The 27,644-nt window shown below is 31.9% G+C and overlaps 1 protein-coding gene and 1 long non-coding RNA gene across 2 annotated transcripts in view; one reads left to right on the forward strand and one right to left on the reverse strand.

The window, feature by feature from the left end:
• The window catches only part of LOC109603120 (ras-related and estrogen-regulated growth inhibitor-like), a 104,305-nt gene that overhangs the window by 73,010 nt on the left and 3,651 nt on the right, over positions 1–27,644 (forward strand). The gene's annotated exons all lie outside the window — the stretch shown is intronic.
• LOC126264805 (uncharacterized) lies at positions 16,989–19,092 on the reverse strand. Its single transcript, XR_007547429.1, has 2 exons — positions 17,820–19,092; positions 16,989–17,260 (listed from the first exon to the last, which is right to left on the reverse strand). It is a non-coding gene; the product is annotated as an uncharacterized LOC126264805 (long non-coding RNA).

Below are 27,644 nucleotides of genomic sequence, written 5' to 3' on the forward strand. Positions count from 1 at the left end.
TGCACAGTATTCAGATAAATAATCATTCCTGCTTAATCTGTTAAAGGAGCAAAGCTTTGCCAACATAAAATTTCGACTATTTATGCATAAGAAGTAAATTCAGTGTCAGGAATGAACTTTTCTTTAGTTTATTCAAAATTAAAATGTTTTCAAATAAAGTTGTGAAGACATTCCTGGTTCCTGCTACATCTGTCGAAATGACAAAGCTTTTCAAGTATAAATTATCGATAATTCATGTTTCAGAGAGTAAATTTAATAACAGGAATTAGTTTTTTCTTACCATAGTCATAATTAACATGTGCTCAACTGAAAATGTGCACAGTATTCGGATAAATAAGCATTCCTGCTTAATCACTTAAAGGAGTAAAGCTTTGCCAACATAAAATTTCGACTATTTATGCATAATAAGTAAATGCAGTGTCAGGAATGAACTTCTCTTTAGTTTATTCAAAATTAAAATGTTTTCAAATGAAGTTGTGAAGACATTCCTGGTTCCTGCTACATCTGTCGAAATGACAAAGCTTTCCAAGTATAAATTACCGATAATTCATGTTTCAGAGAGTAAATTTAATAACAGCAATTAATTTATTCTTATCTTAGACATAATTAACACGTGTCCAACTGAAAATGTGCACAGTATTCAGATAAATAATCATTCCTGCTTAATCTGTTAAAGGAGCAAAGCTTTGCCAACATAAAATTTCGACTATTTATGCATAAGAAGTAAATTCAGTGTCAGGAATGAACTTCTCTTTAGTTTATTCAAAATTAAAATGTTTTCAAATGAATTTGTGAAGACATTCCTGGTTCCTGCTATATATGTCGAAATGACAAAGCTTTTCAAGTATAAATTATCGATAATTCATGTTTCAGAGAGTAAATTTAATAACAGGAATTAGTTTTTTCTTACCTTAGTCATAATTAACATGTGCCCAACTGTGCATTCAGATAAATTAGCATTCCTGCTTAATCTGTTAAAGGAGCAAAGCTTTGCCAATATAAAATTTAAACTACTCATGCACAAAAAGGACATTTAGTGTCAAAGATTTACTTTCATTTGATTTGTTTTAAAATGAAATTGTGCAATATTATCCTGCTTCCTGCTACATCTGTTCAAATAGGAATAATTTCTAAATAAAAATGAACGATAATTCATAGTTCAGAGAGTTACATTTTTCATCTTAAATTATTCATAGACACATTTCAAATACTGGAGCAAGTTTTACTCTAATAAATTTAAATTATAACACTTAACATAACGTAATTCATGCAGCGCAAGAATAAAAATAGCAAACACCAAACACCAGAAGTGTATGTATATGGTTAACGGAGCCGATAATGATATTCATGAGCCTCCCGACTAAGATAAACATAACAGATTATGATTGCGGTTGTGTTTCGACGACGACCAAAGAAAAATAAAATGAAAGAAAAATAAAAGACGACAGACATTCTCGTATAAAATTTTTCTTGAATCCACAAGAACCCTTTACGTTTTATTATCGAGCGGGAAAGTGCGAAACTCACGACTTGCGAGTGTGTATGTGTGTGTGTGTGTCTATGCACCGGCTGAATCTTATTTAAATTTTAAACTGCATTCTCAGCGGACACTTAATAAACCATACCTTATCGGCAGAACGGACAGTTTATGTAGCACGTTTCGTTTATTAAACAGTTTTACTATGTGGTTGCCGGACGGTTTTTTGAATTATCGAAATTTTATATTTGCAAGGCTTTGCCCTTTCGACATGTTAAGCAGGATTGTTTATTTACCTGAATATCTTGCGCAATTTCATTTGGAAACGTTTTAATTCTGAATAACGCAAGAAGAACATTAAATTCATTGTTCGTAAATGAATTATTGCTACTTTATACTTGGAAAGCTTTGCCCTTACGACTGATTAAGCAGGATTATTTATTTATCCCCATTTTCAGTTGTAAATCTTTTAATTATGAATAATTTAAGAATAAAACTAATTTCTGACATTAAATTTATCCCTCGCAAATGAATTGTTGGTAATTTATACTTGAAAAGCTTTATCATTTCGACAGATATAGCAGGAACCAGGAATGACTTCACAACTTCATTTGAAAACATTTTAATTTTGAATAAACTAAAGAGAAGTTCATTCCTGACACTGAATTTACATCTTATGCTTAAATAGAGGAAATTTTATGTTGGCAAAGCTTTGCTCTTTTAACAGATTAAGCAGGAATGCTTATTTATATGAATACTGAGCACATTTTCAGTTGGGCACATCTTAATTATGACTAAGGTAAGAAAAAACTAATTCCTGTTATTAAATTTACTCTCTGAAACATGAATTATCGATAATTTATACTTGGAAAGCTTTGTCATTTCGACAGATGTAGCAGGAACCAGGAATGTCTTCACAACTTTATTTGAAAACATTTTAATTTTGAATAAACTAAAGAGAAGTTCATTCCTGACACTGAATTTACATCTTATGCATAAATAGTCGAAATTTTATGTTGGCAAAGCTTTTCTCTTTTAACAGATTAAGCAGGAATGCTATTTATATGAATACTGAGCACATTTTCAGTTGGGCACATCTTAATTATGACTAAGGTAAGAAAAAACTAATTCCTGTTATTAAATTTACTCTCTGAAACATGAATTATCGATAATTTATACTTGGAAAGCTTTGTTATTTCGACAGATGTAGCAGGAACCAGGAATGTCTTCACAACTTTATTTGAAAACATTTTAATTTTGAATAAACTAAAGAGAAGTTCATTCCTGACACTGAATTTACATCTTATGCATAAATAGTCGAAATTTTATGTTGGCAAAGCTTTTCTCTTTTAACAGATTAAGCAGGAATGCTATTTATATGAATACTGAGCACATTTTCAGTTGAGCACATCTTAATTATGACTAAGGTAAGAAAAAACTAATTCCTGTTATTAAATTTACTCTCTGAAACATGAATTATCGATAATTTATACTTGGAAAGCTTTGTCATTTCGACAGATGTAGCAGGAACCAGGAATGTCTTCACAACTTTATTTGAAAACATTTTAATTTTGAATAAACTAAAGAGAAGTTCATTCCTGACACTGAATTTACATCTTATGCATAAATAGTCGAAATTTTATGTTGGCAAAGCTTTTCTCTTTTAACAGATTAAGCAGGAATGCTATTTATATGAATACTGAGCACATTTTCAGTTGGGCACATCTTAATTATGACTAAGGTAAGAAAAAACTAATTCCTGTTATTAAATTTACTCTCTGAAACATGAATTATCGATAATTTATACTTGAAAAGCTTTGTTATTTCGACAGATGTAGCAGGAACCAGGAATGTCTTCACAACTTTATTTGAAAACATTTTAATTTTGAATAAACTAAAGAGAAGTTCATTCCTGACACTGAATTTACTCCTTATGCATAAATAGTCGAAATTTTATGTTGGCAAAGCTTTGCTCTTTTAACAGATTAAGCAGGAATGCTTATTTATATGAATACTGTGCACATTTTCAGTTGGGCACAAGTTAATTATGTCTAAGGTAAGAAAAAACTAATTCCTGTTATTAAATTTACTCTCTGAAACATGAATTATCGATAATTTATACTTGGAAAGCTTTGTCATTTCGACAGATGTAGCAGGAACCAGGAATGTCTTTACAACTTCATTTGAAAACATTTTAATTTTGAATAAACTAAAGAGAAGTTCATTCCTGACACTGAATTTACATCTTATGCATAAATAGTCGAAATTTTATGTTGGCAAAGCTTTGCTCTTTTAACAGATTAAGCGGGAATGCTTATTTATATGAATACTGTGCACATTTTCAGTTGGGCACAAGTTAATTATGTCTAAGGTAAGAAAAAACTAATTCCTGTTATTAATTTTACTCTCTGAAATATGAATTATGGATAATTTATACTTGAAAAGCTTTGTCGTTTCAACAGATATAGCAGAAACCAGGAATGTCTTCACAACTTCATTTGAAAACATTTTAATTTTGAATAAACTAAAGAGAAGTTCATTTTTGACACTGAATTTAAAAGCTTTGCCCTTACCACTGATTAAGCAGGATTGTTTAACTATGCCCATTTTGAGTTGTAAACCTTTTATTATGAATAATTTAAGAATAAAACTAATTCCTGACATTAAATATATTCCTCGTAAATGAAGTATTGGTAATTTATACTTGGAAAGCTTTGCCCTTACGACTGATTAAGCAGGATTGTTTATCTATGCCCATTTTTAGTCTGAAACCTTTTAATTATAAGTTTGATGAAGAATCTAAAGGAGGAAATTAATAAAATCTCAATTTATATGAGGAGTCCTCAGTTAAGGTAAAAGAAGAAGACCCATCACACATAGACACGAAGTCGAAAAACAGTAACAGTACCACAGAGCTGATTTATGTTGATTGCACGTTCGGCTGTTAGCAAAAACCGGCGTGTAATTACCGGCTGTTATCAGTGATGTTGCTTATTCATAACGCTCGTATATTAATTACGCGTATGAATATCATAATTACGTGAGCACAAAAAGGCGCGAACACACGAAAGGCATTTCCATTATGGTAGTCTATGGGTGATAAATTATCCATGGTGCGTTAGCCAACGAACGATTATTTATTTGGTCGTTTGAATCGCGTATTTATCAATTTAATCGCATTTTATTGGGTCGCCGACTTAATTAAACATCAATTAATTGATGTATGCATTGATTGACTTGATGTTGTTTCTTCATTGGTGAGTTAAGCTGTAAGGACAATCGACACACCAAGAATTTGACACAGAAATGTGCAAACTTTAATGGCGAATAATAAAGTCATAACACCCATCTGCCATATGGCCGTCATAGAGCCATTATTGGAGTGTAATGAAGATTTTAAGTATGCACGCGCAGCGCATCACACACTTAACAAACCAATTAATTTTCCACGGTGGATTCTTTGTGTGGAATTGCATAATTCATTATTAATTGCATACGAGATTAAGCATTTCGTTTAAGCCGAAGGAACAGAGAATGCTAAATATGCTCCTTTATTGCCGGCAATTATTTAATGTCTTTATCAGGCGGACATTTAAACTGACTACAAATAGAAACTAAATAGCGCACTGTTCGATCATTAATTTATTTATTATTCATTCAAATCCAGTATCCAGTAGTTGGTTGTGGATTCCTGTTTTGGACTGGGATATTAATATAAATGCCAAGAATAACGCAGCGGCCGCTTCAACGATTATGGGCTTAACTAATTGTTAGATTCATCAATTCTCGTGTAGTCATTATTCCGATACCGATTGAACGGAAGATATTTCTATTTTTCGAACGCTGCCACCTTTGTGCAAGATCTTCTCTTGGCCTCTCCTAAAACAGGTTCCTCCGGTGGACTTAGAAATTGTTGCAAAACTAATTGTAATTGTAATTGTAATTGTAATGATCGGTAAGGTAAAATGCAATAAAAATAACTTTTCCTATTATTAATATGATTACGAAATTTATCTTTAATAAAATTATACTAAATTTCATAGTACAGCTTACACGTTGATGAAATTATATACAAATTACATGTTAATGTAGATAAATTACATGGTGTTTTACAAATTACACGGATACCGCATAGTATTAATACATGTATCAAATTATTATACATATATTCATTATTCCCATGTTGTAGAAATTTTTACGTCGAAATTTTACAATAAAACGAGCTTTTATGTATTTCTATTAGCATTAGATATCATGAATATTACACAAGACGCCATAAATTCGCATTTCCTTCTACCGATTATTATAATATATAAAAAATTATTATTAAACTAGTTTATCATGTGAAAATCAACTTTAGTATTCATTCAAAGTCAGTCTAGTTCATATACATCAGCAGTACAATCAGAATCAGTCATGTAAAATTCTTCATTGTTTTAATGATTCTTCTCCTTGTATTCATAACCAGAAAGAGTATTCATTCAAAGTCAGTTTAGTTCAAATACAATGGAAATTATGTAAATCTTCATGTAAATATCAGTAGTACAATCAGAATCAGTCATGTGAACTCCTTCACTGTATTTATGACTCTTCTTCTTGTATTCATAACCAAAAGGAGTATTCATTCAATGTCAGTCTAGTTTATATACAATGAAAATTATGTAAATCTTCATGTAAACATCAGTAGTACAATCAGAATCAGTCATGTGAACTCCTTCACTGTATTTATGACTCTTCTCCTTGTATTTATAACCAAAAAGAGTATTCATTCAAAGTCAGTTTAGTTCATATACAATTAAAATTATGTAAATCTTCATGTAAACATCAGTAGTACAATCAGAATTAGTCATGTGAACTCTTTCACTGTATTTATGACTCTTCTTCTTGTATTCATAACCAAAAGGAGTATTCATTCAAAGTCAGTCTAGTTCATATGCAATGAAAATTATGTAAATCTTCATGTAAATATCAGTAGTACAATCAGAATTAGTCATGTGAACTCCTTCACTGTATTTATGACTCTTCTTCTTGTATTCATAACCAAAAGGAGTATTCATTCAATGTCAGTCTAGTTTATATACAATGAAAATTATGTAAATCTTCATGTAAACATCAGTAGTACAATCAGAATTAGTCATGTGGACTCTTTCACTGTATTTATGACTCTTCTTCTTGTATTCATAACCAAAAGGAGTATTCATTCAAAGTCAGTCTAGTTCATATGCAATGAAAATTATGTAAATCTTCATGTAAACATCAGTAGTACAATCAGAATCAGTCATGTGAACTCCTTCACTGTATTTATGACTCTTCTTCTTGTATTCATAACCAAAAGGAGTATTCATTCAATGTCAGTCTAGTTTATATACAATGAAAATTATGTAAATCTTCATGTAAACATCAGTAGTACAATCAGAATCAGTCATGTGAACTCCATCACTGTATTAATGACTCTTCTTCTTGTATTCATAACCAAAAGGAGTATTCATTCAAAGTCAGTCTAGTTCAAATACAAAGGAAATCATGTAAATCTTCATGTAACCATCAGTAGTACAATCAGAATCAGTCATGTCAACTCCATCACTGTATTAATGACTCTTCTTCTTGTATTCATAACCAAAAGGAGTATTCATTCAAAGTCAGTCTAGTTCAAATACAAAGGAAATCATGTAAATCTTCATGTAACCATCAGTAGTACAATCAGAATCAGTCATGTCAACTCCTTCACTGTATTAATGACTCTTCTTCTTGTATTCAAAACCAAAAGGAGTATTCATTCAATGTCAGTCTAGTTTATATACAATGAAAATTATGTAAATCTTCGTGTAAACATCAGTAGTACAATCAGAATCATTCATGTGATCTCCTTCACTGTATTTATGACTCTTCTCCTTGTATTCATAACCAAAAGGAGTATTCATTCAAAGTCAGTCTAGTTTATATACAATGAAAATTATGTAAATCTTCATGTAAACATCAGTAGTACAATCAGAATCAGTCATGTGAACTCCTTCACTGTATTTATGACTCTTCTCCTTGTATTTATAACCAAAAAGAGTATTCATTCAGAGTCAGTTTAGTTCATATACAATTAAAATTATGTAAATCTTCATGTAAACATCAGTAGTACAATCAGAATTAGTCATGTGAACTCCTTCACTGTATTTATGACTCTTCTTCTTGTATTCATAACCAAAAGGAGTATTCATTCAATGTCAGTCTAGTTTATATACAATGAAAATTATGTAAATCTTCATGTAAACATCAGTAGTACAATCAGAATCAGTCATGTGAACTCCTTCACTGTATTTATGACTCTTCTCCTTGTATTCATAATCAGAAAAAGTATTCATTCAAAGTCAGTTTAGTTCAAATACAATGAAAATTATGTAAATCTTCATGTAAACATCAGTAGTACAATCAGAATCAGTCATGTGAACTCCATCACTGTATTAATGACTCTTCTTCTTGTATTCATAACCAAAAGGAGTATTCATTCAAAGTCAGTCTAGTTCAAATACAAAGGAAATCATGTAAATCTTCATGTAACCATCAGTAGTACAATCAGAATCAGTCATGTCAACTCCTTCACTGTATTAATGACTCTTCTTCTTGTATTCAAAACCAAAAGGAGTATTCATTCAATGTCAGTCTAGTTTATATACAATGAAAATTATGTAAATCTTCGTGTAAACATCAGTAGTACAATCAGAATCATTCATGTGATCTCCTTCACTGTATTTATGACTCTTCTCCTTGTATTCATAACCAAAAGGAGTATTCATTCAAAGTCAGTCTAGTTTATATACAATGAAAATTATGTAAATCTTCATGTAAACATCAGTAGTACAATCAGAATCAGTCATGTGAACTCCTTCACTGTATTTATGACTCTTCTCCTTGTATTTATAACCAAAAAGAGTATTCATTCAGAGTCAGTTTAGTTCATATACAATTAAAATTATGTAAATCTTCATGTAAACATCAGTAGTACAATCAGAATTAGTCATGTGAACTCCTTCACTGTATTTATGACTCTTCTTCTTGTATTCATAACCAAAAGGAGTATTCATTCAATGTCAGTCTAGTTTATATACAATGAAAATTATGTAAATCTTCATGTAAACATCAGTAGTACAATCAGAATCAGTCATGTGAACTCCTTCACTGTATTTATGACTCTTCTCCTTGTATTCATAATCAGAAAAAGTATTCATTCAAAGTCAGTTTAGTTCAAATACAATGAAAATTATGTAAATCTTCATGTAAACATCAGTAGTACAATCAGAATCAGTCATGTGAACTCCATCACTGTATTAATGACTCTTCTTCTTGTATTCATAACCAAAAGGAGTATTCATTCAAAGTCAGTCTAGTTCAAATACAAAGGAAATCATGTAAATCTTCATGTAACCATCAGTAGTACAATCAGAATCAGTCATGTCAACTCCTTCACTGTATTAATGACTCTTCTTCTTGTATTCAAAACCAAAAGGAGTATTCATTCAATGTCAGTCTAGTTTATATACAATGAAAATTATGTAAATCTTCGTGTAAACATCAGTAGTACAATCAGAATCATTCATGTGATCTCCTTCACTGTATTTATGACTCTTCTCCTTGTATTCATAACCAAAAGGAGTATTCATTCAAAGTCAGTCTAGTTTATATACAATGAAAATTATGTAAATCTTCATGTAAACATCGGTAGTACAATCAGAATCAGTCATGTGAACTCCTTCACTGTATTTATGACTCTTCTCCTTGTATTTATAACCAAAAAGAGTATTCATTCAAAGTCAGTTTAGTTCATATACAATTAAAATTATGTAAATCTTCATGTAAACATCAGTAGTACAATCAGAATTAGTCATGTGAACTCTTTCACTGTATTTATGACTCTTCTTCTTGTATTCATAACCAAAAGGAGTATTCATTCAAAGTCAGTCTAGTTTATATACAATGAAAATTATGTAAATCTTCGTGTAAACATCAGTAGTACAATCAGAATCATTCATGTGATCTCCTTCACTGTATTAATGACTTTTCTCCTTGTATTCATAACCAAAGAGAGTATTCATTCAAAGTCAGTTTAGTTCATATACAATGAAAATTATGTAAATCTTCATGTAAACATCAGTAGTACAATCAAAATCAGTCATGTGAACTCCATCACTGTATTTATGACTCTTCTTCTTGTATTCATAACCAAAAGGAGTATTCAAGTTCAAATACAATAAAAATTATGTAAATCTTCATGTAAACATCAGTAGTACAATCAAAATCAGTCATGTGAACTCCTTCACTGTATTTATGACTCTTCTTCTTGTATTCATAACCAAAAGGAGTATTCATTCAAAGTCAGTCTAGTTCAAATACAATGGAAATTATGTAAATCTTCATGTAAACATCAGTAGTACAATCAGAATCAGTCATGTGAACTCCTTCACTGTATTAATGACTCTTCTTCTTGTATTCATAACCAAAAGGAGTATTCATTCAATGTCAGTCTAGTTCATATACAATGAAAATTATGTAAATGTTCATGTACAACCAAAATCAGTCATGTAAACTCTTCTCCTTCAAGTAATAACCAACAGGAGTATTCAATCAAAGTCAGTCTTCGTATACAATGAAATTTTGTTAATTGAACATGTTTTCCTCAGTACTAGATTATGAGGAGATTCGTTTTTGAATGAGCGCTCCTCCACTTATCGATTATAACGAAATGTAAAGTGTGACATTCGAGGAATGCACAAAACTGTTGCAATTCTTTAGGGGCAAACACGTCGACCGCATTTATTCGTACGCCAACCATTATGGAGGTCAATGTGGAAACGTTCGCACTGGTAGCTTTAAGGCTTTTAAGGAACGCGTTTTTTTTTTTTTCTCAGTTTAGTCTTATGGTTTGTGACTTTCGAACGGATTAATTGTTACGGGTAAGTCACACAACGTTCTAACACCAATTGACAGACGAATTTTTCGCCTCCGCATCTATCGCACGTTCCGTTGTCGGAGTGGAGGTAAAAATGAGCACGGCTTACTTTCTTGCATAACGAGCGAGCGGCGTGGCAAATGGTCCGCATTTAATAACCCAGTTTTTGCCTGGAACACGTAACAGAACATCGGACGTTAGAGTCGAGGCGGTCGTTATTAATTGTTCATGTGTCAAGTGCAAGACAATATCGTGAGTGGCGGTTTTTTTTTCGGTTTCTCGTAGGAAAATGCATCCACGCTCTCATAACTCAACACAATGACCGTACGCTTGTAACGTATGGCTTCGTGGCGTGTAGCGTGGTGGTACCACGTCGCGGACATCGCTATCACATTTCGCTCAAATTGTTTCCTCCGGCCCGGATCAAATGTTACCATTGTCTTCCCTATCAATTTTCACCGCAAACTGTAACAGGACTTTTTCTATTTCTTTAATTTGATACTCTGTGGATAATAGGCTCCATTACTCACCACTTACCAACAGCTTATGTGATCTGGAGGAACATTTCTAAGAGTTAATGAAATTTTTAGCAATTATCTTTTAAAAAGTGACTCTGGAAATCTTTGTTTCACTTTATTTAAAGTGATATTCATTTTTCTGATTCTTTAACTTAATACTTATAAGTAGTTCTTTTTACTCACTGGTACTACTTTAATAGTTACCAATATGTTGTGTCGTCGAAGAGAGGTGATGTTTCAAAGAGTCAATAATTAATATTAAACATAATAAGTACAAAGGTTTATTATAAATATCTTGTTTAAAAAAACAAGTATCATTCAATTAGTAGTTGACCAAACACTTCTCTAAAGTATACCAATAAGTTTACCCATTTTAAGATTAAATTTTTAGAAATCACCCTTTAAAAAATGACTCTAGAAGTCTTTCTTCTACTTATTTTAAAGTGATATTCATTTTTTTATGTTTCTTTAACTTAATACTGTGGCTAATGGTTCTTTTTACTCACTGGTACTATTTTAATAGTTACCAATAGGTTGTGTGGTCTAAGAGAGATGATGTTTCAAAGAGTCAATAATTAATATTAAACATAATAAGTACAAAGGTTTATTATAAATATTTAGTTTAAAAAAACAAGTACCATTTAATTAGTAGTTGACCAAGTCCTTCTCTAAAGTATACCAATAAGTTTACCCATTTTAAGATTAAATTTTTAGCAATCACCCTTTAAAAAATGACTCTAGAAGTCTTTCTTCTACTTATTTTAAAGTGATATTCATTTTTTTATGTTTCTTTAACTTAATACTGTGGCTAATGGTTCTTTTTACTCACTGGTACTATTTTAATAGTTACCAATAGGTTGTGTGGTCTAAGAGAGATGATGTTTCAAAGAGTCAATAATTAATATTAAACATAATAAGTAAAAAGGTTTATTATAAATATTTAGTTTAAAAAAACAAGTGCCATTTAATTAGTAGTTGACCAAGTCATTCTCTAAAGTATACCAATAAGTTTACCCATTTTAAGATTAAATTTTTAGCAATCACCCTTTAATAAATGACTCTAGAAGTCTTTCTTCAACTTATTTTAAAGTGATATTCATTTTTTTATGTTTCTTTAACTTAATACTGTGGCTAATGGTTCTTTTTACTCACTGGTACTATTTTAATAGTTACCAATAGGTTGTGTGGTCTAAGAGAGATGATGTTTCAAAGAGTCAATAATTAATATTAAACATAATAAGTAAAAAGGTTTATTATAAATATTTAGTTTAAAAAAACAAGTGCCATTTAATTAGTAGTTGACCAAGTCATTCTCTAAAGTATACCAATAAGTTTACCCATTTTAAGATTAAATTTTTAGCAATCACCCTTTAATAAATGACTCTAGAAGTCTTTCTTCAACTTATTTTAAAGTGATATTCATTTTTTTATGTTTCTTTAACTTAATACTGTGGCTAATGGTTCTTTTTACTCACTGGTACTATTTTAATAGTTACCAATAAGTTTACCCATTTTAAGATTAAATTTTTAGAAATTACCCTTTAAAAAATGACTCTAGAAGTCTTTCTTTTACTTTATTTACTGTGGCTAGTAATTCTTTTTACTCACTGGTACTATTTTAATCTTTACCAATAGGTTGTCTAAAAGGGGAGATGTTTCAGATAGTCAATAATTAATGTTAAACCTAATAAGTACAAAGGTTTATTATAAATATCTTGTTTAAAGAAACAAGATTTGTTTATTTCAGAATCTAAATTTGACACATCAACCTTCGCATTGCACAAACTTGGCATAGATCAAGAGGAGCCCGAAGCGAATGGAGGTGAGTAATTTGCGGGTACGTGCATCAGTTAAAACGTGAAACATCTTCTTCGAAGGGCGGGTGTTGAACGAAACGGTCGACCGGCCACGATTCCACGCAAAATCCACTGAAAACCATTTCGCCCAAAGGCCGGACACGCCTCTTAGCGCGGCCAAATTACCACCAAAGTCCAAAAGATCATCAGCGTCGAGATTGATGCCATCCCATTTGGTTCTCGCTTGTCCGCAATGGAAATGGGCCTCTGCTAATCAAACGTTGGCCGAACGAACATTATGAACATTAACACGTCCCATTTTCTCTGAATCTATCTCTTTCAAGTGTCAAACGTGCCAAAATCGTTACGTTAGTGAGTCACAGTGTGCTTAATTGGAAAGTGAACACGACGTATTTTCTTATGCAACTTCATTCTGTCCACGGCAGATTTATGGCCTCGCACACGCAGATAATTTGTGTTTATTTGTCGAGTTCAACGATTCCCGCCGGTGCGAGTCTTGAATGGGCATTTTTAATCCCGATCTAATTAACGATCGGTCAAGGAAACTGCTAATTTGGTCGGCGAACGTGGACGATAATTCCAGTTCATTGACGTTCCACAACTTGTGCATCCAATTCTCAAAAAGAAACCGGCTAAACCGTGCTAGAAATTGAGTAAGGCTCAGCCGGAGCGTCCGAACACTTCCTGCTTCGGAAAGTGGCAGGATCTGCGTCTGAATCTGATCCGAGACCGCCCACGTCAATTAAGCCAATGTGTAAAACACAATCGGGCTCACAATAAAACGGCCCACACGGTGGAAGCGACGGATCCGCCGTAATTAGAACAGAACACCCAGTATCGTTAATTTTTCGTCTCGGTAACAGTAAACAAAAATTAATTAAACACCGGTGCGGCAATTTAGATGCCGCATCGATAGTTACCCGGTTTTTCGCTAGCAATTTGCATGCGATTATGCTGCCCTTGATGTCTTCGCGTACCGTTATCCTTACAATTTTCGGCCGTTTTTAAACGGCCAAACAATCACGCTGCGGCACGACCGTCTCCGGTTTTTTTTAGCCAAATTGCCGAATAATCGTCGGGTTCGTCTCTCGCAATGTGCCTATTACGTCAAAAATTATACACCTTCATGCGGTTTCTTTCGTCCAAGGGCCTGAACACCGTCATCCGAGGATGTGACCCAATTCCCTCTTAATTTCTTCGGTGCTTTCTATGAGAATATACTTCTTTCAGTGTTAGTTCCCATTTTTTTTATTAATTTCTTCTAAAAATTGACTCAAACGCCGAAGAAAGGGACATCTGATATTAAAAAGGATACTTGAACTACTTGATTTGTTGATAACTGTAGCACTGTAGCATAGTCGTCCTCTTCAGACGTTTTCTTTAGTTGTCTCCTCTAATTGTACCCTCCAGTCGTCTCTTCCAGTGATCTTTTTCAGCAGTCTCTTTCAGACGTCTCCTCCAATCGAATTCTCCAGTCGTCTCTTTCAGCCATTTCCTCCAGTCTTCTACTAGAGTCGTCTCCTTTAGTTGTTTTTTCCAGTCACCTTCTCCAGTCGTCTCCTCTAGTTGTCTCCTTCAGTTGTCTCTTCCAGTCACCTCCTCCAGTCAGCTCCTCTAGTCGTCTTTTCCAGTCGTCTTCTCTAGTTGTCTTTTCCAGTCATCTTTTCAGCGGTCTTTCTCAGTCATCTCCACCAGTCGTCTCTTCCAGTCGTCTTGTCTAGTTGTCTTTTCCAGTCATCTTCTCCAGTCGTCTCCTCCAGTCGTCTCCTCCAGTCGTCTTTTTCCAGTCGCCTTCTTCAGTCGTCTCCTCCAATCGTCTTCTCCACTCATCTCCTCCAGGCTTCTTTGTCAGTTTTCTGCAATCGTTTCCTCCAGTCGTCTTTTCCAGTCGTCCTTTCCAGTTGTCTTCTCCAGTCGTCTTCTTCAGTTCTATCTTCCAGTCGACTTCTCTAGTCCTCTTCTCCAATCGTCTTTTCCAGTCTTCTTCGGTCGACTTCTCCAATCATCAATTCCAGTCGTCTTTTCTTCTTCAAATATTTACTATTATTATTATGTTCTATCAGTCCTAAAATTTGCCCTAGGACATTTTTTCACTCTTTGAGGATTTCATCTTCTTAATCTTAAAAAAAGACTTCTAGGGTCATTTTTTAAAGGGTAATTGCTGAAAATTTAACTTTAAAATGGGTAAACCTAAAGGTATAGTTTAGAAAAGGACTTGGTTAACTACTAATTGAATGGTGCTTGTTTTTTAAACAAGATATTTATAATAAACCTTTGTACTTATTATGTTTAATATTAATTATTGACTCTTTGAAACATCATCTCTCTTAGACCACACAACTTATTGATAACTATTAAAATAGTACCAGTGAATAAAAAGAAATATTAGACATAGTATTAAGTTAAAGAAACATAAAAAAATGAATATCACTTTAAAATAAATAGAAAAAAGACTTCTAGAGTCATTTTTTAAAGGGTGATTGCTAAAAATTTAATCTTAAAATGGGTAAACTTATTGGTATACTTTAGAGAAGGTCTTGGTCAACTACTAATTAAATGGTACTTGTTTTTTCAAACTAGATATTTATAATAAACCTTTGTACTTATTATGTTTAATATTAATTATTGACTCTTTGAAACATCATCTCTCTTAGACCACACAACCTATTGGTAACTATTAAAATAGTACCAGTGTGTAAAAAGAACTATTAGCCACAGTATTAAGTTAAAGAAACTTAAAAAAATGAATATCACCTTAAAATAAGTAGAAGAAAGACTTCTAGAGTCATCTCCAGTCGTCTTTTCCAGTTGTTTTCGTCAGTCGCCTTCTCCAGTCGTCTTCTTCAGTTGTTTTCTTCAATCGTCTCGTCCAGTCATCTCCTCCAGTCGTTTTTTTCAGTCGTCTTCTCTAGTTGTCTTTGTCAGTCATCTTCTGCAGTCGTCCTTTCCAATTGTCTTCTCCAATCGTCTTTTCCAGTCGTCTTTTCTTATCCAAATATTTATTTTTAAATTATTCTACCAGTCCTAAAATTTGCTTATGAGCTAGGACATTCTTACTCTCTTTGAGGATTTTATATTCTTAATCTTAAAATTGGCAAATTTTGCAAAAAGTATTGAAATAAATAGATATTGGCTGATTGACTCAATCGACAATTATGAAAATGTAATAAATCAAATTTAGTTGAATGAAATTGTAAAAAAATGTTGATAATTGGTTCGATTAAATGGTATAAAGCCTTTTGATTTATGACTTCATAAACATCAAGAAATTTACATTTACATGCATTTCTCCTGTTTAACTGTAATTTATATCTAAGGTTATCTAAGTCGAGATAATGTCGTTTAATTTATGTCTTAGTTTTCGTTCATTTGTAATTAACAATATAATAATGCAGTGAACTTTCCAATAAATACCTGTTTATTTTAATTATCAAAATGGTAAAAGGTTCTTTGATCATCGGGCGATAATCATTAGTGTGTACATCAACGGTTCTCGAGGAATAAAGAAGAAAGAAACGTCTAATGCTACCGCGAATCCCGTTTCGTTACGAAATAAAGAATCCTGAAATGTTATCCTCCTTCGGAAAGCAATTTATCTATGTATCGTGCAACGTGGAAATGTTGAATGGAAAGGAATAACGTCGGGCCCGCTGCACCTTTAATAAACTTGATTAGCAGAAATCGACTTTGACAAATAGGGCATCCGGCAAACGGCCAAACGAGATATAAGTTAGTTGTTTCGCCGAGATATCTTGTAAACACTTAATTGACATGGATAAATCTACGCTCAGTACCGCAGACACACGGACCTGTCACGCGCCGAATGGATCCGTTTTCATCAATCCGGCACCGTTGGGCCGCGATGCGAAAATATTTGCATACAATAATATCGTTCCGTCCGCGGACATTCCGCAATGATGTTTCGAATCTGTTCGCACAAATTGCGCCAGTCAGCTTCGCTAATGCCTGCGCTAAGTGTTTCTCTGCTGAAAGTGAGGCCTTCCTCTGTTTAAGATGTCGGACTCCGTCTTTTCTTACTTAATTATCCACTTTTTTCTTTAACAAGTCAATATTTACTTTGGCAACTGACTTGTGATCGTATAATCTCCATTTTCCAATTAAGGTACTACCTTAGTACGATTGTTAAACGATGTTTCGATTGGTTTAACCAGTTTTTAGATGAAATATATGATAGATTAGCGACTGTTAATCTGTCTTTTTAGTTTGATTAAAACACTAAATTCACAATAATACGCTTTATTACAACAAACGTACTTTAACCCTCGACATCTAAAGCTTGACTGCTCGGTTCTTTCTTAAGAACTGCCCCGATTATTAAATGTAAACAAATACTTCAGATTTGCTTATAAAACAAAACTAGTCTAAATAGATGTGAGCACGTCGCATCGGTCCATCGGTGAAGGTGATGACGTAAGCTAACACGGCCTTCCTGACATGTGGGGCGTCCTCGACCCTTCCACAGTTTTGCAAAGATTCACCTGACACCGGTAATCTGTAAACATTATAACAGCAGCAGTACAAGCTCAAAATATATTCGAAGAACTAAGTCTAAACCTTATTTCATTTAACAAAATAGACTGTTATGTGGCACAGTTAACAACCACTAGAAGCTCAGAGGCGACTCAACCATCAACAGGTCTGTTACACCCATGTCTCTCAAGTGCTATCAAAAGATACCATATTCTAGCCAGGAGCTCAGAGGCGGTTCAACCACTACCAGGTCTATTACCCGCTTGTCTCACAGACACAGAACACAACAATCTAAGCCTGCAGAGCAGGGACCTTAAAAATAGCCTGCCGAGCAGGGACCTTTAAACATAGCCTGCAAAGTAGGGACCTTAAACATAGCCTGCAAAGTAGGGACCTCAAACATAGCCTGCGACGCAGGGACCTTAAAAATAGCCTGCCGAGCAGGGACCTTAATCATAGCCTACTAAGCAGGGACCTTTACATATAGCCTGATACACAGGGACCTTAAACAGCCTACTAAGCAGGGACCTTTACACACATTCACTCATCAATCTTATTAAATAAATCTATATCCATCATACCTTATAGAATTTCTGTATCTGGCCAGGTTCGTAACTGTTCATGTGCCGCTATTGTAGTTCTACCTCGGCTGCCAATCCTTCGGAGTGCGTACCTCTCATTAGGTAAACAATGCGTTACCTCAAAGGGTCCGTGATACTTTGGTTTCAACTTTCCTCCATTCGACAGCTAATAGCGACATCTAATCCTAACGAACTTGCTTCTGTATGTAGTTCGGTTGACAATTCCAGATCAAAAATGTTGAAAATCGGATAAGAAGTCAATCGTACATTTTCACATTAACATGTCCATTCAAACGATTTTTCCTCACGTAACAATGCAGATATCGGTGCTGTTAAAGTTGTAAAGTTTTTCACAAGATGTCTGAAATATCCAGCCAGTTCTTTTTCGATCACACCTAAATATTTCACAGATGTTTGGAAAAAGTTACATTTTTGCATATTTAAGGGCGTCAATGTCCTTTCTTAAATTCTTAAGACATTCTTGAATGGGTCGAGCAGGGCACAACACATCATCAACATAAACAAACGCAATATCGTCTTTAAGTGGTCCAAGGGCTTTAACGATGGCGCTCTGATAATCTGATGGAGAGTTTATGAGATCAAACGGCATTCGGTTGTTCTTTTATTTCTTTCGTAACCCACTCGTCCATTCCTGACAAATTCAAGTCATATTCCTCAAATGCAATTTCTAAATCTTACAAGTCGAAACTGCGCTGCAGCCATACTTAAACCTTCTGCGCAGTCATCTTCAATGTTGCTTGAGTAGTTTGGGCGTTGGCCATTGTCGATAAAATTTCCATGTTTTGTTTTTGGAATCTGTTGTTACTTTCTTGCTGCTAGTCTCTCTCCGATGCACTTTTGGTAATGTTCACAACGTTCGGACTCACTGCGCGGTCGCGTTTTTCACTATTGTCTGCCATTGTTCGTTCACAAAGAAACACAAAAAAAAATTTATTTTTTTTTTTTTAGGTCCTTTCTTCCGGAAATAATTCACGAGAAGATATCCCACTTCTGATGATAGATTAGCGACTGTTAATCTGTCTTTTTAGTTTGATTAAAACACTAAATTCACAATAATACGCTTTATTACAACAAACGTACTTTAACCCTCGACATCTAAAGCTTGACTGCTCGGTTCTTTCTTAAGAACTGCCCCGATTATTAAATGTAAACAAATACTTCAGATTTGCTTATAAAACAAAACTAGTCTAAATAGATGTGAGCACGTCGCATCGGTCCATCGGTGAAGGTGATGACGTAAGCTAACATATATAAAAATAAGTCACTAAATCATCCTAATTATGATGAAATACTTCATTTTCCAATTATGGTACTACCTTAGTACGGTTGACAACCGATATTTCGATCACCAATATGTCAACTGTTATTAGTACTATAAAAACCTACTCTAGCATTAACCTTTAAATTCGGTGGTACCCTCAGTTATGTTGAGGGCATGAGGTACCACCCACACTGACCAGCAATAGACTCAATCATCTTAATAAACTTAACATACTGAAGAGGGAACTGAAATTGAAGATGCAAACACCTTTGATATGTCTAACGATGGTACCGCAGATATTACCAGAGATCCCAACTCCTCCAGCATTAAGTTTGTCTAATTTTTAGATGAAATATATAAAAATAATTCACTGATTCTTCCTAATTATGGTAAAATAGCTTTATTTTAATATAATTTTACATATTAGAGATCCATGGTGTAGTACCAAGTAATATACATAATCCTTTTCCTTTCCTTCCAATAAAATTTCCACATGAAAGATCAGTTGCCGCAATGCAACGCCATTAATTTAATTATTTCAATCAATTATGGAAATTCGAAAATGAAAAGGATTAAAATAGCTGAAAGTACCTCTCCCATAACACATATTTTTCACCACTTTCATGATTCATTCGACTGTCTCTTTTGTGCGTTAAAATTTATTAATGCGCACCGTTAAATGTTAATCCGTGACGTTGGGATTTTCGTATTAACTTTGCGATTCTTATCTCGATTTTGTAATCCAATTTTTTATTAACAGCTTCGCCAATAAATATGGAATAAGGCAGTGCGAAAGCGGGTCGTATCTAGTTTATTAATCTCTGCAGGTCATTTTTTGATTTTCGGCCGAAATGATTGAAAATATTATTAAAGGAGTTTTGAGATTTCATCTGGATAATTATTGACTCGGCTGTATCGTTTGTAATCTCATATAAAGAAGTCATCTTTTATTTTGTTAACTTGCAACAACTTTTACTAAACCATAAACTTTCTATTGCTGATCCTTATAATTCTCACTCAATAAGCTGTGGCCATTAATTTCAATTAGCAAGAAATGTATCAAAATATTCTTTATTATTAAATATATTTCAAAGGCAATTAACAATTGTTTATAAGAAATAATTTCAAAGAAAGTAACTAATTTTTGACATATTCTTAATTGGGCAAATTTTTCTTTAGCTGAATTTTAGTTAAATCTCTTTAAATCTTTCTTATATTGAAGATTCTTAGTATACTTTACATATGTTTCCAATTCTCTATTTTTTCTATAGGTAAATTTCTCCAATTCTTTCTTATTTAGAAGATTCTTTCTATAAATTTGCAGATTTTTTCAATTTTCTGCATTTTCCTGTTCAAAATTAATATTTCTTAGCTGAACCATCCTCTAATTCTGGAAGATTTCTTATTTTGAGGGTTATTAAGTCAAATTCACAAATTTTTATGATTATCTGTATGTTTCTTTTCAAATTTGTTATTTCTTAGCTGAATTTTGAGGTAAATTTCCCTAATTCTTTCTTATTTAGAAGATTTTTTCTAGAAATTCACAGATGTTTCCAATTCTCTCCATTTTCCTGTTCAAAATTAATATTTCTTAGCTGAATTTTTAATTAAGATTCTCTAATTCTGGAAGATTTCTTAATTTAAGGTTTATTAAGTAAAATTCACAAATTTTTATGATTATCTGTATGTTTCTTTTCAAATTTGTTATTTCTTAGCTGAATTTTGAGGTAAATTTCTCTAATTCTTTTTTATTTATAAGATTCTTTCTACAAATTCGTATTTTTTTCCAATTTTCTACATTTTCCTGTTCAAAATTAATTTTTCTTAACTAAGTTTTTAATTAAGATTGTCTAATTCTGAAAGATTTATAGAGCACAATCTTTACATTACTCATTTACACATTTACAGTACTTTCTTATTACATTATTAAAGTTCCCTAGAAGATTTTCATCAATTTTCAGTGATTGTTTTTTGTGATAAATAATTTCATATCAAGTTATTAATTCTTTAGCATGATCTCGGTTGAAATTCCTGCTATAAATGTAACTAACAACCATCTTTACATCTGGGTTAAAGTTATAAATGTCGCTATTAATTTACAATTATTGAAGTTATTAGCATTATGTTTTCCAATTATTTATCGGGTACATAATTATGAACGGTAGATGGTATAACTGGCGTATAAATTAGTTTAACATGTACTGTTTCTGGATAGCGTAGAGCCAAGCGAAAAAATTAACTAGTGGACATGTATTAGTATTAAGTACCTATTTAAGATTTTTTTTACTGCGATTGATTGCACCAGGAGAAAGTTTATAGAGGGAAATTGTTTTGCTATTTTTAATATCGATTTACATGTAATTAGTATAAAAAGTGTGTGTGTGTGTGGGTGTGTTGAAAAAGTCCCTCAAGTGTAGCCAACTTAAGTAACAGCGGCGCCAAATTTAAAACAAGGTTAATGTGCGATTAACATAAATAAGCCATTATTTGATTGAGGAAAACATGGACATGGGAAGAAATGAACAGTTGACTCGCAACTATGCATTTGTCTCGATAAGAATCGGTTGGAAGGAAGAAAACATAAAAGTATTAGTGTAACTAATATATCCAGTGTTAATCCGTGATGTCTTTCACATTGACATTGCCGGCAGACCAGCCGGATAAGAAACAAAGACTGACAGGACATCCATTATCAATTATTCCTATCTTTCTAATCTTTTCAACGCTACCGAACCGGTAAAATTATAGTAACAGTTTTTATTTATGTTTTGGTCTTCTGGTTTTTTGTCTGAAACCAACTGTTGAAGACAACAATCGTTATTTGAATAGTTATGGAAATTCAATTTTTCTTCCTCATCCAATTTTGCAAATCCCAATTTCTCCATTGCATAATCATAATAATTACAGCTTTCTAATTAAACACACACACACACACACTGTTTAATTATTTGATTGAAGATAATCCCCAGGATTAAAACGGACGTTTGACTATAATAATTGAATTGAATTGTTTTTTAGTTAGATCTCCGATAATATTACATAAAAAATTGGCAATTAACATTTATAAATGAGTACGCATTTAGCCTCTCTAATTGGATGAATAGAATTGATTAATATCTCTTACTGTCAATATTTATTCATGACTTTCAGTTCTTCCACGACGAAAAAAAAAAAGTGATTTCGCCATTTTTTCTTGTGGTGCTTTGCCGAAAAAAAAACGAGGATTACTGACAGAAAACGTTTAGAAAAACAATGCCTATCGGTTGATCTGTTTGCTGAACTGTTACGACGTTAATTTTATCTGATTCAGTACAATGGGAATTATTAGAAAAAATTACAAATCGTTTTATTTTTTGTAATGGTTAAGTCATGAATTTGTGACCGTTATTTTATTTTTATTATAAGAAAATCAGGACAAAATTAAATATTAATGTGATTTTCAATTAATGCCTCTTAATAAAGATAATAATTTTATTTATTGACAAATTTTCTGTGTAAATGAAGACAGCAGTTGTTACTGTATATGTATTATTATTTAATATCATAATTTATATAAAATAAAATGATCAAATATTATTATAGAGTTCAATTTCCTTGTTGACAAGAAATGTTATGAACATTTCTGTGACTTAATCAAATTATAGACCTTTTCATCTTAAGGAAGAGAATAATATTACTTATTATCTATTTTTTGAATATATCTTTATGTGTTGATTAAGATAGAAAGTTGGTACTATCCATGAATTATTATTTAATACTATAATTTTTAAAGATAAACCAGATAAAACAGTTAAACTTTAATATGAAGCTTAATTTTTTGTTGGCAAGAATATATATAATATATTATTAAGATTTTAGCCATCTAATCAAACTGAAGAAGTCTATTTTCTTAAGAAAGAGAATAATATTAATTACAATTCATTTTCTGATTATATTCTACTGTAGATTAGGATAGTTAATTGATTCTATCTATAAATTATTATTTAATACTGTAATTTTTAAAGATAAACCAGAATAAACCAGTTAAATCTTAATATGGAGCTCAATTTTCTGTTGACAAGAATATCTTTTAATATATTAAGATTTTTGCCATCTAATCAAACTGGAGAAGTCGTTTTCTTTAAGAAAGAGAATAATATTAGTTACAATTCATTTTCTGACTATATTCTACTGTAGATTAGGATAGTTAGTTGATTCTATGTATAAATAATTATTTAATATTGTAATCTTTAAAGATAAACCAGAGTAAAACAGTTAAATCTTAACATGGAGCTCAATTTTTTGTTGACAAGAATATATTTAATATGTTATTAAGGTTTTTATCAACTAATTAAATTGTAGAACTCTTGTTCTTAAGATAAATTAGGATAATAAGTTGATACTTCTTACTAATACTATTTTTCATTATAAACGAAGAATAAAACAGTTAAACATTAACGTCAAGTTTAATTTATACCTCCAAAAGTGATTTTAATATATTATCAAGGGCCTTGCGACTTAATTAAATTATGGAACTCCGAAATGGAACAATAAAAAAAGCAAAACCCCGACGTGGCAATATTTTCGGCAACGTGTGGGCCCGACCGTGCGCATTTCAATTGAGCCACATCGACCGGAGGTCGGGGGAAGGCCCGAAAGGCAGGATTTTATTTATTGCGGCGGTGCACATACCAAACATGATCGACGACGGCCGTTCGGGCCGGTGTTCAAATAAGATCTCCCCCCCAAAAGAAAAAGAAGGAACCCAGAACACAAACACGAAACCCTCTAAATCTTGTCGGGTATTATTTCACGTGTTGCGCCTTTTTTGCTTCCATTTGTCGCCGCCAATTCGATTACGCGTTATTATGTCACGAGTTCATTCGCGTTTTAATTGAGTGTGCCTATTAATTAACCGCATGCCAATTAATGGTACGGTGCCACCGTGGACGCAGCTGATTTTAAATAATATGTTAATGTCGCACTTGAGGAACCGACGAGAACAGGAAAAAATCAACGGGGGACAACATGAATTGTATATTGATGACGCCGAACGGTTACATTGACAGGACTTAATACATTTGTCTGGATTATTGCTGCATGCATAAAAAGATGTCCGTCCGTGCCGAAAACAATAAGGCTGCCATGTGTAATGTAATCAATAAGCTTGGGAGAATGAAACGTCAACGAATAATTAGTTTTCAGTCAATCATTCGTGTGCATGTGGTTGCATCGGAAGCTGTGTTTGTTTTACATTCATTTCTGGGTCGAGGCACTGAAGAATGTCTTCTTTACAATTTGTACAGGCAAACAAAATGATTCTTAAGTAAGTTAAGGGTGTGCTGATTACAAAAATGTCATCAGATTTTCTAACATTGTGGAAAATTCTTAGCTAACTAGTATTCATTTGAGAATTTCAGATAAATCTTGTGATTTATAGGAAAATGTAGTACTTGATTTGGAGAGTACCAACAAACTATCACAACAGTATTAGTAAGTTAATCCTAATTTACAGAATAATATAATCAGAAAAATAGATTATAACTAATACTGTTCTCTTTATTAAGAAGAAGGATTCTCCAACTTGATTAGGGGACAAAAGTCGTAATAATATATTAAAGGCATTCTAATCAATAAAAATATTGAGCTCCATTTTAAGATTTAACAGTTCTATTCTTGTTTATCTTAAAAAATTCTAATATTAAATAATAATTCACATATATTATCAACTTTATATGTTAATTTACACAATAATATAATCATAAAAATGGACTATAACTAATACTATTCTCTTTCTTAAGAAGAAGAGTTCTCCAACTTGATTAGGGGACAAAAATCGTAATAATATATTAAAGACATTCTAGTCAATTAAAGTATTGAGCTCCATTTTAAGATTTAACTGTTCTATTCTTGTTTATCTTAAAAATTCTAATATTAAATAATAATTCACATATATTATCAACTTTATATGTTAATTTACACAATAGTATAAACAGAAAAATGGACTAGTTTTCCAACTTGATTAGGGGACAAAAATCGTAATAATATATTAAAGGCATTCTAATCAATAAAAATATTGAGCTCCATTTTAAGATTTAACAGTTATATTCTTGTTCATCTTAAAAAATTCTAATATTAAATAATAATTCATATATATTATCAACTTTTTATATGTTAATTTACAGAAAAATATAATCAGAAAAATGGATTATAAATAATATTATTCTCTTTCTTAAGAAGAAGAGTTCTCTAATTTGATTAGGAGATATATTGAGGGCTAATTATATATTAATGTAGTTTCTTATCAACAAGGAAATTAAATTGACGAATACATAATATTGTTTAGCCATTTTATTCTGATTTATATATAAAAATAACTGTAATAAATAATAATTCGTAGACAGCAACAACTTTCTATTTTAATTTGTAGGGAAAAATATATTCAGAACAATAGATAATAAGTCAGGGATAAAAATTAATTGATTTATAAATTATACAGCAACATAATAATAAGGAAGTTATTGTTATACCCTAAAGTTAATTATCAGAATAAATGTATAATAATTTAATTAATTAATATATTTTTACAATATTTTATAGTATTACTCGAATATTAAAAATGTCATGAGTTAATGAAAAACGTGGGAAAGTTTTATTGTTATTACACATAAAAACAATTATCGGTTATACGTCGTAAAAGTCCTAATATGTACCATTTATTACAAAACAATTAATGTTCCGTAGAATTTCAATTTTACTTTCCTCTTCCACAATTCCACAATTCCACAATTCGTTGCAGGAAGTTGGTCTCGCACATCGAAACAGATAAACTCGCCATTGTTACGATTGACACGAGCATCGAACACGCTCAATAATTGTTTCGTCCGATGGCGATTTTTTTTTATTATCCAATCCATTACCGGTCCAAGGAACAGTTTCAGTTTCTTATCGGCATCTTGCGTTCGGTACCGAAGGTGTTTTCGTGAGCTGGCATGGAGCGCGATTGCACCTTACACGCTGCGCCGATAATGCACTTCCTTACCTTATCTCTGACGTAATTTATATAAATCTATTAGCGCCGAGGTATTTTAAGGCAACGGCCCAACTCCATTGTTTCCTCCGCTGCGCTTTTTTATGTTTAATTGAAATTAGAAAGCTGGCACCGTTAACGATGTTTTCCTTTTTTTTCTCTCTGCATGTCGAACGGTAAAGTTGTGTTGGTTCTCTAAACCATCTATCGACTGATCACAAAATAGCAGTCTGGTTCTTCTTAAAGGAAATATTTCTGCTATTAAGTCACAAAACTCTTGATAATGTGTTAAAAATATTCATTATTCACAAGAAAATTCATCTAGACATTGATGTGTGGAATATATTTAGAAAAATGGTTAATAAATTTTATTATTCTCTTTCTTGAGAGCACGATTTCTACAATTAAGCCACAAAACTCTTGATAATATGTTAAAAATATTCATTATTCACAAGAAAATTCATCTAAACATTGATGTGTGGAATATATTCAGAAAAATGGATAATAAATTTTATTATTCTCTTTCTTGAGAGAATATTTTCTACAGTTAAGCCACAAAACTTTTGACAATATGTTAAAAATATTCATTATTCACAAGAAAATTCATCTAGACATTGATGTGTGGAATATATTTGGATAAATGGATAATAAATTTTATTATTCTCTTTCTTGAGAGAATATTTTCTACAGTTAAGCCACAAAACTATTGATAATATGTTAAAAATATTCTTTATTCACAAGAAAATTCATCTAGACATTGATGTGTGGAATATATTTAGAAAAATGGATAATAAATTTTATTATTCTCTTTCTTGAGAGAACGATTTCTACTATTAAGTCACAAAACTCTTGATAATGTGTTAAAAATATTCATTATTCACAATAAAATTCATCTAGACATTGATGTGTGGAATATATTTAGAAAAATGGTTAATAAATTTTATTATTCTCTTTCTTGAGAGAACGATTTTCTCAATTAAGCCACAAAACTCTTGACAATATGTTAAAAATATACATTATTCACAAGAAAATTCATCTAGACATTGATGTGTGGAACATATTCAGAAAAATGGATAATAAATTTTATTATTCTCTTTCTTGAGTGAGCGATTTCTACAATTAAGCCACAAAACTCTTGACAATATGTTAAAAATATTCATTATTCACAAGAAAATTCATCTAGAGATTGATGTGTGGAATATATTTGAAAAAATCGATAATAAATTTTATTATTCTCTTTCTTGAGAGAATATTTTCTACAGTTAAGCCACAAAACTATTGATAATATGTTAAAAATATTCTTTATTCACAAGAAAATTCATCTAGACATTGATGTGTGGAATGTATTTAGAAAAATGGATAATAAATTATATTATTCTCTTTCTTGAGAGAACGATTTCTACAATTAAGCTACAAAACTCTTGACAATATGTTAAACATATTCATTATTCACAAGAAAATTCATCTAGACATTGATGTGTGGAATATATTTAGAAAAATGGTTAATAAATTTTATTATTCTCTTTCTTGAGAG

This window comes from Aethina tumida, chromosome 3 (genome assembly GCF_024364675.1).
Source record: "Aethina tumida isolate Nest 87 chromosome 3, icAetTumi1.1, whole genome shotgun sequence".
NCBI lineage: Eukaryota > Metazoa > Arthropoda > Insecta > Coleoptera > Nitidulidae > Aethina > Aethina tumida.